General features: G+C 45.5%; 1 long non-coding RNA gene across 1 annotated transcript in view; it reads left to right on the top strand.

The window, feature by feature from the left end:
• LOC107000450 (uncharacterized) overlaps positions 1-16,010 on the top strand; it is a 60,350-nt gene that overhangs the window by 13,197 nt on the left and 31,143 nt on the right. The window contains exon 3 of the long non-coding RNA XR_013399769.1: positions 4,663-5,397. This is a non-coding gene — a long non-coding RNA (uncharacterized LOC107000450). The remainder of the gene's footprint in view (positions 1-4,662; positions 5,398-16,010) is intronic.

Below are 16,010 nucleotides of genomic sequence, written 5' to 3'. Positions count from 1 at the left end.
AATTTAAAAAGGAAGCAGAACAAAAAAGGAACAAATAACAAATGAAACAGAAAATAAATAGCAACATGGTGGATTTAAACCCAACCATATCAATTATCACATTAAATGTAAATGGTCTAAACACCCCAATTAAAGAGGCAGAAATTATCAGATTGGAACTTGCCAAGGTCATCTCCTAGACAGAGGTGGGGGTGGGCAGCCTGGCAGCTGTGCTCTAGCATCTCATTTTGTTGCCTCTTGGACACGTGGTCCCTTCTCTGTGGGCCAAAAGGGAAGGCAGGGCGCTTTGTGCCAGGAGTAGAGAATGGAGACTTCCCAGCGTGTGCTGCGGTAATGTCAATGCAGAGCAGCACTGAGTTAACCTCAGAAATCAGCTGCGAGCACCTCAGAATGAGTCTTCATCCACCACCACCTTCTCCCCGAGATCATTGGCTCTGATTCCAGAGTTCACCTGACTACCATAATCCAAGCAGCTGGGTAACCTCTGGGTGGCCCATCCCACCCTCAGGACAGTGATCTGCCAGCCAGCGTTAGAGACAGGATCTGCCTGTGAAGATAAACGCTTGGAAACCAGCCCTAAATGCCAAGCACCCGGATTGTTTTCCCCACTTGACGTCATGTGAGACTTTGTCCAATGTCTGCAGACTTCTCCCATGGAGGATAAGCGGCCAGGCTGGACACACAGTCTCAGAGGACCCAGGAAGTGTTACAGGCCTAATTTAAACCCGGACATCCATAGAGATATTTTGTTCATTCATTCATTTGTCCATAGAATGCTGATTGAGTGAGTACCTTTTGTGTGTCAGGCACTGTTTTAGACACTGAGAAAGCAGTGAAGACTGTGAAAAGTCTTGTGCCTCCCAGCGGCTTGCAGTCTAGTGAAGGGAGACAGACAGACATGCAATGAACTGTGATGACTGGTAAAATAGCAATCCTGACAAGGTCTGATGGATGCACCCAACCGGGTTTTGAAGGATGAGCAAGAGTCTTCTGAGGTGACAAGGCAGGGAAAGCCACCACAGGCAAAGGTCCAACAGTTACAAGGTGGCAAAGGTGAGTAGAAGTGGGATGTGTTGGGAATGTCTGGGGCTCTGGTCTTCATGGATAGGACACGTGAGGAGGTAAGAGCCAGGCAAACCTGGAGAAATAGCATGTGCCAGATGATAAAGAACCCGAATACCTGGCCAAGGAGTTTGGACTTGACCCCCTGGCCTGGAACAAGGTGTCCTTAAAGGATTTTATGCAGGTGGATGGCATGAGGATATCAGAGCTTCAGAGAGGCTACTCTGGAGGCAGAGGAATGGGCATGTGGGGTCTAGAGGAAGCCGCTAGAGGCAGAGAGGTAAGAGACAGGGCTGGTAGGGAGAGGCTGGCATAATGGGGGTCAGAGTTAGGTAAATATCTGTCTGGCTGACAAGGAGGAGGTGATGAAGAGGTGAAAGGGCAGGGCCTGGAAACCCATCAGACATGGGGGAGGCGTGGAAGCTGGGGAGGGCTGTGCTGGAGCAGATCTAGAAGATGTTTCTGTGGGGGTATCACAGCCCAGGGTATCACCACAGACAAAGGGGAGGGCTGGGGGGGCAGTGTTCTCTTCACCACTGGCTCTGACAGTGATGGAGAGAGGTGGGCCCTGTTACCCACAACACTATGGGTAGCCTGGATTTCTTGCAATCCTATGGGACTGCCCTCTCAAGCTGATAGAGGAGGCCAGAGGGGGACTGGGATAGACAGAGCACCAAATGTGGCCATCCTCACAATACACAAAGCTAAGAATCTCAGGAAGCAATGCCTGGGAGAGTAGTGGGCGTGATCTCTCCACTGCCTCCCTGCCCTTCCTAAACTCTAGCCACACTTGCCTGTCCCCAGGCACGCTGTGCCCACTCTGCCTCCAAGCATGTATATATGTGATTCCCTCTGCCTGAAACTCCTACTGCCTCCATCCTGCTCAATTTGGCTAATTTTTCCTTTAGGACTCAGCCTGGATTTCCCAGCCCTCGGGTGACTTAGGGTTCCTCTGTGCCACCCTCCTCTACCTGCTTGTCACATTTCTAATCACAGTGATATGGTGCCCTTTCTTCTTGTCACTCACCACTACTAGACGGTGCGTGCCTTGGAAATTGGAAATGGGTTGTATTATTTATTAATTTTCAGGGTCAGCATGAGGCCTGAAAGAATGGACAGGCAATGTAGGGGTGGATGGTGGGAAGAAGGGAGGGATTGATGGAGGAGTGATTGGAGGATCCAATAGATGGAAAGAAAGAAAGAAGGAAGGGAGGTAGAAAAGAAGAAGGGAGGAAGAAATAGAAGGAAGGAAAGAAAGAAGACAGGGAGATATGGGTGGACAGAGGAATGGATGGATTCATGAGGGATTGATGCATGTATAGGAGGACGGAAGGATGGATGGATGGAGAGATTTACAGACACATGAGAGTATGAATTAGTGAAGGAATGAGTAAATGATTGATGGAGTAGGAGAATGAACAAATAATGAGCAGGTGAATAAATAAATAAATGATCAAAAGAATGAATGAGCAAATGAATCAATGTTTGAGTGGATGGATGAATAAGTAAATAAGAAAATAAGTGACTGAGAGAATGGATGAATAAATGAGTCAGTAAAATCTTCGCCTAAAATAAGACAAAAAAATAAATGGATTGATGAATGAGCCGATAAACGAAAGTAGTTAGTAAAGAAATATCGTTGGTAATCTGAGCCTTCCCACCCAGCAATATTTGTAGCCCTAATTTCTTTAGCCAGTTGTGGACGTGGCTGTATCCCCAGTATTTGTAACTGTATCTGGTGCATAGTAGGTATTCAATAAACATTTGATGAATAAATCAATGGATGAATGAATGTTGGTAGACCCATTGACCCAGTGCTGTGGCAAACACTGAGGTTGATATTAGGAGCCTGGTTTCTAATCCTAGCCCTTTGCTTTTCAATGATGTCACTCTGAGCTCAGCCCCTTTCTTCTCTGAGCCTGTTTCTCTATCTGTAAAATGGAAAAATTGCCTTTATTTGTCAAGGCTAAGATAAAGATGTCATTGTTACCAGAAAGGGGTCCTGATCCAGACCTCAAGAGGGGGTTCTTGGACCTCACACAGGAAAGAATTCAGGGGAAGTTCATAGAGTAAAGTGGAAGCGAGTTTATTAGGAAAGTAAAGCATAAGCAGAGCAGTGGTGTGAGCTGCTCAACTGAGTATACTTATAGTTATTTCTTGATTACATGCTAAACAAGGGGTGGATTATTCAAGAGTGCTCCAGGAAAGGGGTGGGCAATTTCCAGAACTGAGAGTTCCTTCCTGCTTTAGACCATATAGGGTAACTTCCTGACATTGCCATGACATTTGTAAATTGTAACAGAGCTGGTGGGAGTGTCTTTTAGCATGTTAATGCATTATAATTAGCACATAATGAGCAGTGAGGATGACCAGAGGTCACTTTCATCACCATCTTGGTTTCAGTGGGTTTTGGCCAGTGGTTTTTTGTTTTGTTTTGTTTTGTTTTGTTTCCCACATCCTGTTTTATCAGCAGGGTCTTGTGACCTGTATCTTGTGATACTAGTCCTGCCGACTTCCTATCTCATCCTGTGACTAAGATCGTCTGATCTCCTGGGAATGCAGCCCAGTAGGTCTCAGTCTTATTTTACCCAGCCCCTATTCAAGATGGAGTCACTCCTGTTCCAATGCCTCTGACACAATAATAAGAGCCACATGGCAACAATAAGGGCTCAACAAGTGTTCATTCACTCTGGTCCCCCAACTCTTTTTGTACTACCTGAAATCCCTTCTGGATAAAGCCCATACCATGTCTCTTCTCTCACAGAAGCACACTTTCTTATTTGCACATCTGAGCAGCTGAATTTCACCCATAGCACCTCCCAGGGCTTGGTCAAAGGAGACAAAGACTCTCTCCTTTGACACAAACTAGTCTGTCTCCTCTGAATCCTCCACTTGCCTAGGCGACCTCTCTGTCCTTGTAGACTCCAGCTGGAGCAAGAATCCTGCTAAATCAGTTTAGCAAAAATCCCCACTCTTGGTATCCGACCACAGTGGATATCTGATCAGCTTGGCCTGCCTTCAGCCATAATCCTATCACGTTAGTTTAGCCAGAAAATCCCTGAGGTTTCCTCTTAGTAATTTTCCATCCACGGACCCCCGCCCTGCTCCTTGGTTATAAATTCTCACTTGTCCCTGTTGGAGTCAGAACTGAGTCCCAGCTCTCTCCCCATCGTGAGACCCTATTGCAGCCGTCCCTATACCTATCGCCAGGGACCCCTAAATTGGCCTTACCACCTTCAGCGAGTGCCACGAATAACGTTTTCTTTACGAGTTCTGGGCTCATGAAAAGCTCTTCCTCTCAGACGTTCCAACCTTAGTTGAGAGCTCTCAACATTTATAGTTTACTATTTTTGCTTTTATCATCATCATCATTATTGAAAATTTCCTCCAGAGCTTCAGGCAGAGCTAGGTAGACAAAATACTTCGGGCCTGTTTTTATCTTCGTTTTTAATTTTAAATGGAGAAAACATGGGATAGGTGGAGGAAGCAAAAGTGCTTTCTACTCGAGTGAGGCTTAGATTTCTGAACACCACTATCCAAGCTCACTCTCCACTGGTTCCGATGAAAGCTGGGGCAAACCATATTTCCCTTTCTTTGCAGTGAGGAAATTGCTTAATCATTTGCAGGCTAAGAGGAAAAACCGCACTGCACAACAACATATTTTAATAGGAAGCACCAAGATTTCTCATCTTAATGCTAACGACCGCCCGTTTATATTAGATGATCCCTGAGCGCCTCTCTTGTCTCCTTGAGTTCGAACCGTTAAGACCACCTGGACGGTAGGGAAATCCTCCCTCAACGTGCATTGCTCATCTCGCCACGAGGGGGCGCTCCCAGATCAGAGACATGCGGCTGCCGCCCACCCGCCTCGCGGCCGCCACCTCCTGTGCATGCAGCATCTTCGCGCACCGGCCCAGAAGGCGGGGCCAGGGATCTCCTGCCCCATTAGGACTCCCTGAAGTCCAGGTGCAGCCCTGAAGGCTAGAGCAAGGTCACTATTGAGGAACAAGATGTTGCTTGAGACGTCCCGGGATCTCTCTGAAAACTCTGGACCTCTGGGAAGTCAAAGGGGACTGCACTGAGGGCCTACTATGTGCCAGGGCTTTGTGTAACCCAAGTTATTCACTCCACAAACACTGAGGGCCTGCAGAGGTGGCTGTCCAAGAAGGGAAGGAAGTTGAGGGTGAAGGAGGGAGCCTGACCCTCAGACCAGTTTCCCTGGCAGCCAGCAGAGCATTCCGCAGCATGTTGCCAAGCAAGAAAGTGGTCTCAGCTGTGCACTAGCTTCAGCCTGCTCCCAGGGGAGCTCTGGAGCGGGCACTGCACTACCACGAGGTGAGCGACTGGTCTTTTGCACCCCCAGATCTGGAGTGGGGAGGGGTACGACAGCCAGAATCAGGGGCCGGGGTGTGGCTCCCATAGCATCCACCCCAAATGTTAGCAATGATTGTTTTCGGATTGTGGTTACGTTGAGGATCCGTCCCTTAGGCAGAGAGCATGGAGGTAGCTCTCAGAGACACTCTGTCTTCCAGGGCTCCCCAGGGTTCCTCAGTGTCAGCCCCAACTCTTTCATGAGAGTGTGCTAGGACCTCCTTCTCCAAAAGAAAATCTCCAGTGAAGATCAATGTGTAACTTTGGGAGGTTGAGATGAGAGAGCTGATGAGATGATATGGTGGGGATCCTTTAGGAGTTCCCAAGGCCTGCTGGTGCTCTCTGCATACACACCTGTGCCCAAACTGCACCAAGCTCATTCTCGATGCTTTTCCTCTTTCTGTCTCCCAATCCAGTCAGGTGCCTTGTCCTGCCGATTCCATACCCTTAATGTTCCCTACCCAGACTGGCAGTTACCATGTAGTTAGCAGACAAGCAAGGACTTTGGGGGTTACCCCTAAACCCCAACTTAGCTCCTGAGTGAACTCGGGAATGTCAGTGTGGAAGGGATTTTTTTGGTTGCAGAAAAGGTTTCTTGCAAGTATTTGTTACTTAATATTCAATGTAATATAGTAGCTTTAAAAAAAATCCTAGTCATTCACTTTACAAAACTTATTATTTGATTTCTATGCAGTCAGTTTCAAGGGGCTTTTGATTAATGGTCAATCGACTCACTCGGTTAAACGATCCGTCCCAATTGCAAACTTGCTTAATTAAATTATCTTCAACATTTTACACAGGACTTACTAATTTAACATATTCAATTTCCTTTTTTAAACACTCTCATTGCCTGACCTGACAAGCAAAACTTTCCAAAGTACTTAAACCACTTTGGAAAATCTAATTTAAAAACTTATACAATAGTGAATCTCAAGATCTCTTACACACTCTGGAGTCATTTATAAATTTAGTATAAAAAGATTCGTGTGCTTCTGAACAGAAGAATCACAAGTCTAAACTCAATTACACATTTTAAATAGGAGTCACAAGGCTAATTTGTTCATACTCTAATATGCAAAAAAACCCTCTTCAATGTTATGAATACTTTAAATACCAACTACACAATAATATGAGTTTAACTTCTAAATCTTTGTGAGGTTAAAAGATATCTGCCCAGTGATGGAAAAGTTTTCCATTTTAAGGTAATTGGGGTGACATCTTTCAGTACATTGTACTACCTCAGGGGCAAAGGTTTCATATTGTGGCAGAAACTGCTGGATCCCCGATATCCATGCTCCCCTGCCTCCTTAGAAATAGAACCTCAGACTCTAAATGGGCCAGTTGGCCACCTAGGATAAAGATGGCATTTGCCAGCCTCTTTGCATCTAAGTGTGGCCATGTGACTCAGATCTGGCCAGTGAGATAAGCAGAAATGTTATGTAGCAACTTCCAGAAAACTGTCTGAAAAGACAGCTGGCATGTATGTCCTTTCCTCCTCTTTTTTATTTGTTCCTCCATCTTGCCACCTGGACCACAGGCGTTGATACAGTTTGGATTTTGCCCTGTCCACATTTCATGTTGAGTTGTAATCTCCAATGTTAGAGATGCGGCCTGGTGGGAGGTGTTTGGATCATAAGGGTGGATCCCTTGTGAGTGGTTTGGGCCATCCTCTTGGTGGTGAGTGAGCTCTCACTGAGTTCACATGAGATCTGGTCATTGAAAAGTGTGTGTGGCACCTCCCCCGACCCCTTTCTCTCTCTTGCTCCTGCTTTCGCTCTGTGATGTGCCTGCTCCTCCTTCACGTTCCACCATGGTTGTAAGCTTCCTGAGGCCTCCCTAGAAGCAGAGCAGATGCCAGCACTATGCTTCCTGTATTGCCCACAGAACCATAAGCCAATTAAACTGCTTTCTTTATAAATTACCCAGTATCAGGTATTTCTTTGTAGCAATGTAAGAACAGCCTAACACAGGTGGAATGCTTGGATTCCAGTCACTGTCTTGGACCTGGAGGTCCAGGGTCCCTCTTTAGGGTGGGTGGTGTGATGGGTTAGAAGAATTCTGGGATTCTGACAACTTCATGAACAGAACATCCACTTCAACCTGTGAGAGATTGTTTGGGAAGATCCCTGCCATCCCAGTGCTTCCTGGCAATGTGACTTTGCCCTCTTCCCATCAAGAGACAAAGTTTGTTTCCCTCCCTTGAATCTGGATGTGTCCCTGAATCAACCCAGCACTGCACTCCCACCTCCGTGTGGCAAAATTGACATTGGGTGACTTTTGGAGCCTGACACTCCCGTGTGAGAAAGCCAGCCTCGCCTCCCAGAAGATGAGAGTCTCCAGCCAGGAACATCAGCTGCCGGCACTGGAGTAAGCTCATGTAGGACCCTTCTGCCCAGGCCACCTTCCAGTTTCCTGCAGTTTCAGGAGGCAGCCCAGGAGAAACCCACAGGGGAAGTTCACCAGTGTGCAAAATATGAAGTGTGAATTGTTGTTTTCAGCCACTAAGTTTCAAGGTGGTTTGTTGAAGCAGTGAAAGCTAAATAAAATCCAGCCCTGTGCTGCCCACCTCTGACTTTTTCATGAGAAAGAAACTTTGATCTTGTTTAAGGCATGATGGTTTTGGGTCTTGGGTGAACGGAATCCTGATGCACACATGCACCTCTGGACCAGAGATTTTTGCTTTGATGTGATACCTCAGTGGCCAGGGTGATTCTCTCTTGCTGCTGATGGATGTGCTGTGCCCTTTTTTTTTTTTCAATTGGTTGCTATGACAACAAGGGACTCCATTTCCTCTAAAGAGGTTGGTATCTTGTGGGCAATTAGATTCTGGCCATACCATTACCTAATTCTTCTGTCTGATCTGAGACCAGAGTTCCCCCCACCTCCCCCCAACACCCCCCCAACACCCCCACCTTGCTCTCCTCCTGCCCAGGAGGTCAAAGCTGGCTTCCTTTGCTAATCTCCTTATTGCTTAATTGAATTCTGAAGCTGTTTCTTGCCCTTGCTGTCTGCTCAGGCTGAACTCGGATAGATACTTAGAGGCTTCCTTTTGGTTTCTGCATCTCTCCCTTTCTGAGCTCTGAGCTATAACATCCCTTAAGTCAAGTTAGATAGAGAATGAGAGCCTTCTCCTGCCCCAAGCCTCTGTTTTCTTATCTGCAAGATGGAGACAGTTTACCAACCTAGCAGGGTTATTGGGAGGTCTCTGAGACTCTGTCTACAAACACCTTGCAGTTCTCAGCCCCCTCACTCCCTGCTAAGGCCCCGAATGGCTTCCTGAACATTGGCAACAAAATCGCAGATGCTCACTGTGGCCTTAGGTCCTGCTCGCCTCTCACCTCCTACAGTCCTCACCAGCCTCACTGACCTTCTGAGGGTCTGCAGGCCAGCAGTGCTCCCACCTCTGAGCCCTTGCTCTTGCTCTTCTCTCTGCCTGGGGTGTCTTCCCCTCAGCTCTTTCATGGCCACTCCTTCCCCATTCTTCAGGTCTTACTTTATTTTATTTTATTTTATTTTATTATTTTATTTTGAGATAGAGTCTTGCTCTGTCACCCAGGCTGTAGTGCAGTGACGTGATCTCGGCTCGCTGCAACCTCTGCCTCCCAGGTTCAAACGGCTCTCTTGCCTCAGCCTCCCAAGTAGCTGGGAGCCTGCTACCACCACGCCTGGCTAATTTTTTGTACTTTTAGTAGAGACGGGGTTTCACCATGTTAGCCAGGATGGTCTCGATCTCCTGACCTCGTGATCCACCCACATCGGCCTCCAAAAGTGTTGAGATTACAGGCATGAGCCACCACGCCCGACTAGGTCTTATTTTAAATGTCATCTCCCCAGAGAAGTTTTCCCTAACTAAATCATCAGAAGAGCAGCCAACCCCATCAAAAGTAATAAAAACAACATAATGAAATTATAACTTTAATAAATAGTTCTTAGCTGAAAACTTATGTCCACACAAAAACCCACACATGAATGTTTGTAGCAGCTTTCTTCATAATTGCCAAAACTTGGAAGCAACCAAGATGTCCTTCAGTAGGTGAATGGATGAACTGTGCAATATCCATCAACAGAATATTATTCAGCGCTAAAAAGAAATGAGCTATCAAGCCACAAAAAGACATGGAGGAACTTAAATGCACATTGCTAAGTGAAAGAAGCCAATCTGAAAATACTACATACTGTGTGACTCCAACTATAAGACGTCGTGGAAAAGGCAAAACTATGACAGTACAAAGATCAGTGGTTTCCAAGGGTTTGAGAGGGAGGGATGAATAGGCAAAACACAGAGGGTTTTTAGGACACTGGGACTTTTATTTATATATTATATTACATATTATACATAAAACATATTTATATATTATATATTAGTGGGACTAGTATTTTAATATTATTCTGTGTGTTACTGTAATGATATATCCATGTCATTACGGGTTTTTCTCAAAACTTACAGAATATACGGTACAAAGAGTGAACTCTAGTAACTGCATCAATATTGGCTCATCAATTGTAACAAATGTTCCACACTAATGCAAGATGTTAATAACAAAGAAAACTGCAGGTGTTGGGAGGAAGTGAAGAGATGTATGGGGATTGGCTGAACTTTCATTCGAGTTTTCTGTAAACACAAAACTAAAAAATGGGCCGGGTGTAGTGGCTCACGCCTGTAATCCCAGCACTTTGGGAGGCTGAGGCGGTTGGATCACCTGAAGTCAGGAGTTTGAGACCAGTCTGGCCAACATGGTGAAACCCCATCTCTACTAAAAATACAAAAATTAGCCAAGCATGGTGGCCTGCGCCTATAATCCCAACCACTTGGGAGGCTAAGGTAGAAGAATCACTTGAACTCAGAAGGAGGAGGTTGCAGTGAGCCGAGATTGCGCCACTGCACCTAGATTGGGTGACAGAGTGTGATTCATTCTTGAAGAAAAAAAAAAACATTAAGTCTATTGTTTTGTTTTGTTTTGCTTTGTTTTGTTTCATTTTATTTTATTTTATTTTTTATTTTATTTTTTAGAGACAGAGTCTCACTCCTGTCGCCTAGGCTGGAGTGCAATGGCATGATCTTGGCTCACTGCAACCTCCGCCTCTCAGATTCAAGCAATTCTCCTGCCTAAACCTCCTGAATAGCTGGGATTCCAGGTGCCTGCCACCACGCCCGGCTAAATTTTTGTACTTTTAGTAGAGATGGGGTTTCGCCTTGTTGGCCAGGCTGGTTTCGAACTCTTGACTTCAAATGATCTGCCCACCTCGGCCTCCCAAAGTGCTGGGATTGCAGGCGTGAACCACCGCGCCTGGCCTATTAATCTTTTTAAAAAATTAAAGCTCTTACAGCCCTTAATGCTCTTACAGCCCTTAATGCATACACACTTACAGTGGGGTTTTCTTTGCTTATTCCTGTTTCATCTCCTAGAGAGTGACTTGATGCATCAGTTGATAGCCCAGGGCTTGGAGCCTGGGCAGCGTTTGTTACGTGGTAAGGGGGTAAAACTGTGCCACTCTCACGCTTAAAATGCAGGAGTAAATTCCAAGCTCATTACTGTGCTGCATAGAGGCTGTCCTGATCTGAGGCTACCTTAGCTGTTAACACATACAACTCCCTCGGGTGATGTTGGGTCCAGACCTGCCACCTGGGACCCCAGAGGGAGGAAGCTTTCAATGCTCTTTAAAGCCTTCCAATTCTACTAAAGAGAAAGGCTCTGAGACTAGTAAGTCTTTAACACCCCTCTAATGCTTGCAAAGCTTCCTTTTGTCCTGTCCCTACCAGACTTCAGCTTACAGCTGGTTCCTCATGGTATTGTTCCTTGAATTGTTGCTTGAATTCATTGTTATGCCACTTCTATTAATGGAATATGATACTGGTTTTCCATTCATGGTAATAACATTAAGCTTCCTTCTTAAATCAGCTCATTCATGGTTTTAAAAAAGTAAGTCGAATTGAAGAAAAATGTTAAAAGATAGTGTCGGCTGTGGCAGATTGCACGTCTGAAGTTTAAGAAACACGACATGAATTCTAAGAGTCTTTGGAGCAATGACGTGATTATTTGGTTTTCAAGCTGAAATATATTTATCACAGAGTTATTTATGATGCAATAATAATAGTAATAACAATGAAAGCAACTCAAATGCTTTTCCCATAGGAAGGGTGACCATATAATTTTTCATCCAGAACTCTTCCAAAAGTGAATGAGGTGCTATTAATAATGACACCAGAGGAAAGGCAAAACCTCGGAACATTCTAGGCAAACCATCATGTTCATTAGGAAATGCTGAAGTAAACTATGGTATATCCAGTTTGTGAACTATTATGATTATGCAGATTTATAATTGACACTTACAATGAATGCATAAAAATGCTTAAGACCTTATAATGTTAAACAAGAAAGGCATATCATCCAGTGTTCGGAGACACACAGAGGAACCACCCTGGGAGAATAGATGTTAAAATATTAATCAGAGCTAACTCTGAGAGGTGAGATCAAGGGCGATATTTGTTTTCTTTGTTGGAGACTGATGTATAAATATGTATACCTCAGCTTGTTCTAGAAAACTCTTATTCGACACACCTGACCATGCCACTTCTCTTGAACTTCTCCACATCGTTCTTTTGTTCCTGAAACAAAGTCCACACATCATGGCCACGGCCTAGAGGTCTTGTGTGATCAAGCTCCCTGCAGTGTCTCTGCCCAGCCACCAAAGTCCTCCCTGCGCTCACCCCCACTCACCCCAGCTCTGTCCTGCCCCTCCGCAGGTCTCAGTCACCTCCTCAGGAATCCTCAACCCTTGCCAGGCCAGGTCTCCGCTCCTGACACCTGCAGCAACCTTTGCTGTTTAGTCTTCCCAAAGTAACTCTTTTTATTTTCCATAGTTATTTGCTCTGCAAGGTCTTCCTGCTGAACTGCAAACTCCTTGAGCACAGAGGTCATGTGCTCATCTCCAATTTATCCCCATTAATGCGTTAATCCTCACGGTGCCTTGGCCTGGGCAGGGGCTCCGTAAATGATCTTATCTGAACTTCTGACTGTTGATCAATTTCATGGGAACCTTCTTGATACTTTTCTGGGTTTTACCGATGTTCCTAAATGGACAAGAGATACTGTCGCAATCTGTAAAATCAGTGAGGACATTGAATAGCAACATTCCCCAGTGGATTAAAATACAATTCGATTTGCCAAACTTTGATTTATACACTTTCTAATGATCTGTATTTTATGTAAAGCAAGCCCCAATTCAGAGATTTTTCTCCCCAAAAACTCAAACTACGAGGCTACATTTTTCAAGGCTGAGGCGGGAATGGGGAGAGGAGGGCTCCAGGCCGGCTTCTGCAGACTAGTGTCTTAAATGCCATCCACCACTACCACTGGCAGTGTCTGAGAGTCCTGATGCCTGTGGCTGCATATTAAGGGGAGAACACTGTGACTGGGGCTTTGATCTCAAGAAAGAAAAGCTCCCAAGTCACTCCTGGTACCTCCATCTCTCACGTTCACTTTGGAGAGTGCCATTCGCAGACAGGGACACAGAACGTTCCCTCGAGCTCCCTGCAGCCTGCTCTTTATACAACGACCAGCACAGTCCCTTTAAATCTGGGTCAGATCAGGCCCCTCCTGTGCTGAAAATCCTCCAGTGGCTCCCATCTCGCCATAGGTCAAAAGTCAATATCCATGGCCCATAAGTGAAGCATCAATACTATACATTATCCAAACCAGGATACTTTGAGAGTAAAAAAGCAGCTCCACAGTCACACGGGGTGACAGTGTAAAGCGGGACGGTGCAAGGTGCGGGACGCCCTCCACTATCTGATCTCTTCCACTTCTGCACCCTGTTTCCCACCCTCTGCTCTGACTTGCTGCCGTAGCTCCTGACTCTTCTGTACACAAACAGCCACAAATCCTTCTCGAGGTCTTTGCATTTGCTGTTCCCTGTTCCTGGGAGGCTATTTCCCTCACTCCCTCACCCAGACACCCACAGGCTTACCTGCTGCACATCTCTGGTCAAATGTCACCTGCCAGAGAGCCTTGTGCCCTCTCTGAGTGATAGCCTCCCTGCCCCTGTCACTTGCATCCCTCACGCTGTATTTCCCTTCACAGCACAAGCAAGCGCCTGCAAGCTGGAGACCCTGGTTCATCTGTAGGCAACTGGTCTCCCTGTTAGAAAATGAGCCCCAGGAAGTACAGATTTTGCTTAATCACTGCTGAATCTCCTGCCGCTAGCCCAGCGCAGGGCACACAACAGCGGCTTAGTAAATGTTTATCAAAGATTGGAGGAATATGGGAGGGGAGGGCATGAACACTGACTATGCAACAACTTTGGGCCAGACACTATCCCTGTGTCTTCTCACGTGACCTCCTTCTGTTCATCAGGGCAGAAACCATCATCCCCATTTTGGGATGAGGCAACTGAGGCCTTGTTGCTTAGTTGACGGACTGACAGGTACAGAGCAGGTGTTGTGTGTCAGCTCCTGAAAGGACAAAAGATCTTACCATATTTCACCATCATTTTCTCTACCAAAGAGAAAACTCTTTGGGGGAGGCCACAGCCCACCTCCAGTGACTGGTTAGCAGAGCTGGGACTATCCTCACACTCCCAGGTGAGACTCTAACTCCAGTGCTCCTTCTTCAAGTCCAGACAGAGCATGGATCTTACAATAACCAGAAAACACTTTCTGATTTCCCAAACCTGAGGACAGGCCTGTAGGGGCTCACCAGGTGTAACTGGGGTTTAAGACTGAGACAGATGCACATTTTCAGAAGGCACACTTCCTGTCAAAGGTGATGAAGGATGAGGGGAGCCCTGGGAATAAAGAATAATGGGGCTTGGTGTAAGTTAGACAGAGATGAGCCAAATCGTGGGGGAATGCAACATAGATGCAGATTTACATATTAGAGGAGTGATTATAAATCTTTGTTATAAATCTGCATAGCTAATGGGAGGCGACATGGAGCCAGCACATGAATCAAGAATGCCGAGATGACATCTATTAGGGAACCATTGTTCCTGACACTGTCGTGGGGATTTTTGTTGTTTTCACTTTGTGGCCTTTAATTAACAGACAAGCCCCATGGCCGGGCTCATTTGTGTGAAGGGCTTGGAGCTGGGGGTGGGGGCGGGGGGATCCAAATCCGAGGGATCATAATGATTGTCATGATCATTATGACAAGACTTTCCTCGCTAGTGATGGTGTATGGCGTTGTCGTGGAAACCGTGTGCTTATTAGTAACGTGCTCTTTTAAGGTTACCGGGATGTTGGCATCCCTTAACCAATGCCTGCTCTGTGATCACTGCACAGTGGCCTTTGTAGCATGGACAAAGAACCAGTAATCCACAAGGCCCTCAATGTTTTTATTCCAATTCTAACTCTGGCTTGCTCCACATCCCCTACAAACAGCCTATTAAAATGATCTCCTTGAGCCCTCTGGGTGCTGGAAATGTTCTATAGTGTGATCTGAGTGGTGACCACACAGGTGTATGCAAATGCAAGACTCCTTTGAGTGCCACACTTAAGATAAGTACACTTTTATAGCACGTATGTTACAGCTCTATTAAAAAATTTTAATTTCACGCTTTTCTTACCACCAGCATAATTTTGTCCCTTCAACAGGTGTGTGCCTCACTCAGGTGACATCAGAAATACCACAATCAGAGGCACACACCTTTAAGAGGGAGCAACAATGCAAAAATAGCTTGCGGGTATAAACAAAGCTTCTGCCAGTCATCTTAAAAGCACATGGAGCCTTAGAATGAACCCAACACAGAGAAGAAGAGAGCCTAGGGATGCAGAGATTGTGATGTCCTTACTGAGTCCCTTGATCAAACTCTACCTGAAGCTAAATATGCCTCGGTTTTTCATTTATGTGAACCAACAAATTACTTGGGATTTTATTGTTGTTGTTTATTTGTTAAACCCATTTGAGATAGTTAGGAGTCATAAACTCTTATGTATCAAGTGCACTTCATATTACTGAATACATTACTGAATCCAGTGAAATCACTATTTTTCTCTCCATTTGACAGACTGCAAACTGAGGCACAGTGGCATTCAGGGGCTTGCTCAGAGTCACCCAGGGAAGCAGAATCTGAACCCAGTTCTCTGTGGCTCCTACCATGCTTTTTCCATCCTATGCAGACGTGCTTCCTTGACCAAATGAAATCAGTCCGGAAAAGAAAGTCCAGAACAACAGTGTTCTGCAGTCCGTAGCATAAGGGGAAAAGTACTAAAAATGAAAAAAGAGTATTTTTCATAAAAAAAAGATTTAGAAAGAACTCACAAAATAATGTGAGAGGGTGATGTGTCTTATCCTAAACATGTTGTCTTACTCAGTACTTTAAAAAAATTACCTGCCTAGAGATTGAAAAACAGAGATGTCATATGCATACTGAGATCTCTGCAATCTCTTGGAAATCAGAGAAGGTTTTGCCACTCTAGGGCCACATTTGCCACAGCATATGCTCTCCAGTGGGCCCCAACCCCCACCAGTTCGCCTTACTCATTGGCATCCACCTATGCTGTGTCAAAATTGATGTATTGATAATAAACTTTAATCTGCTTGAACACTTTTGTTGACTTGGATTCCACAACATATTCC

This window comes from Macaca mulatta, chromosome 10, assembly GCF_049350105.2.
Source record: "Macaca mulatta isolate MMU2019108-1 chromosome 10, T2T-MMU8v2.0, whole genome shotgun sequence".
NCBI lineage: Eukaryota > Metazoa > Chordata > Mammalia > Primates > Cercopithecidae > Macaca > Macaca mulatta.
The sequence above is the reverse complement of the archived record's forward strand: the minus strand, read 5'-3'. Positions and strand labels throughout refer to the sequence as shown.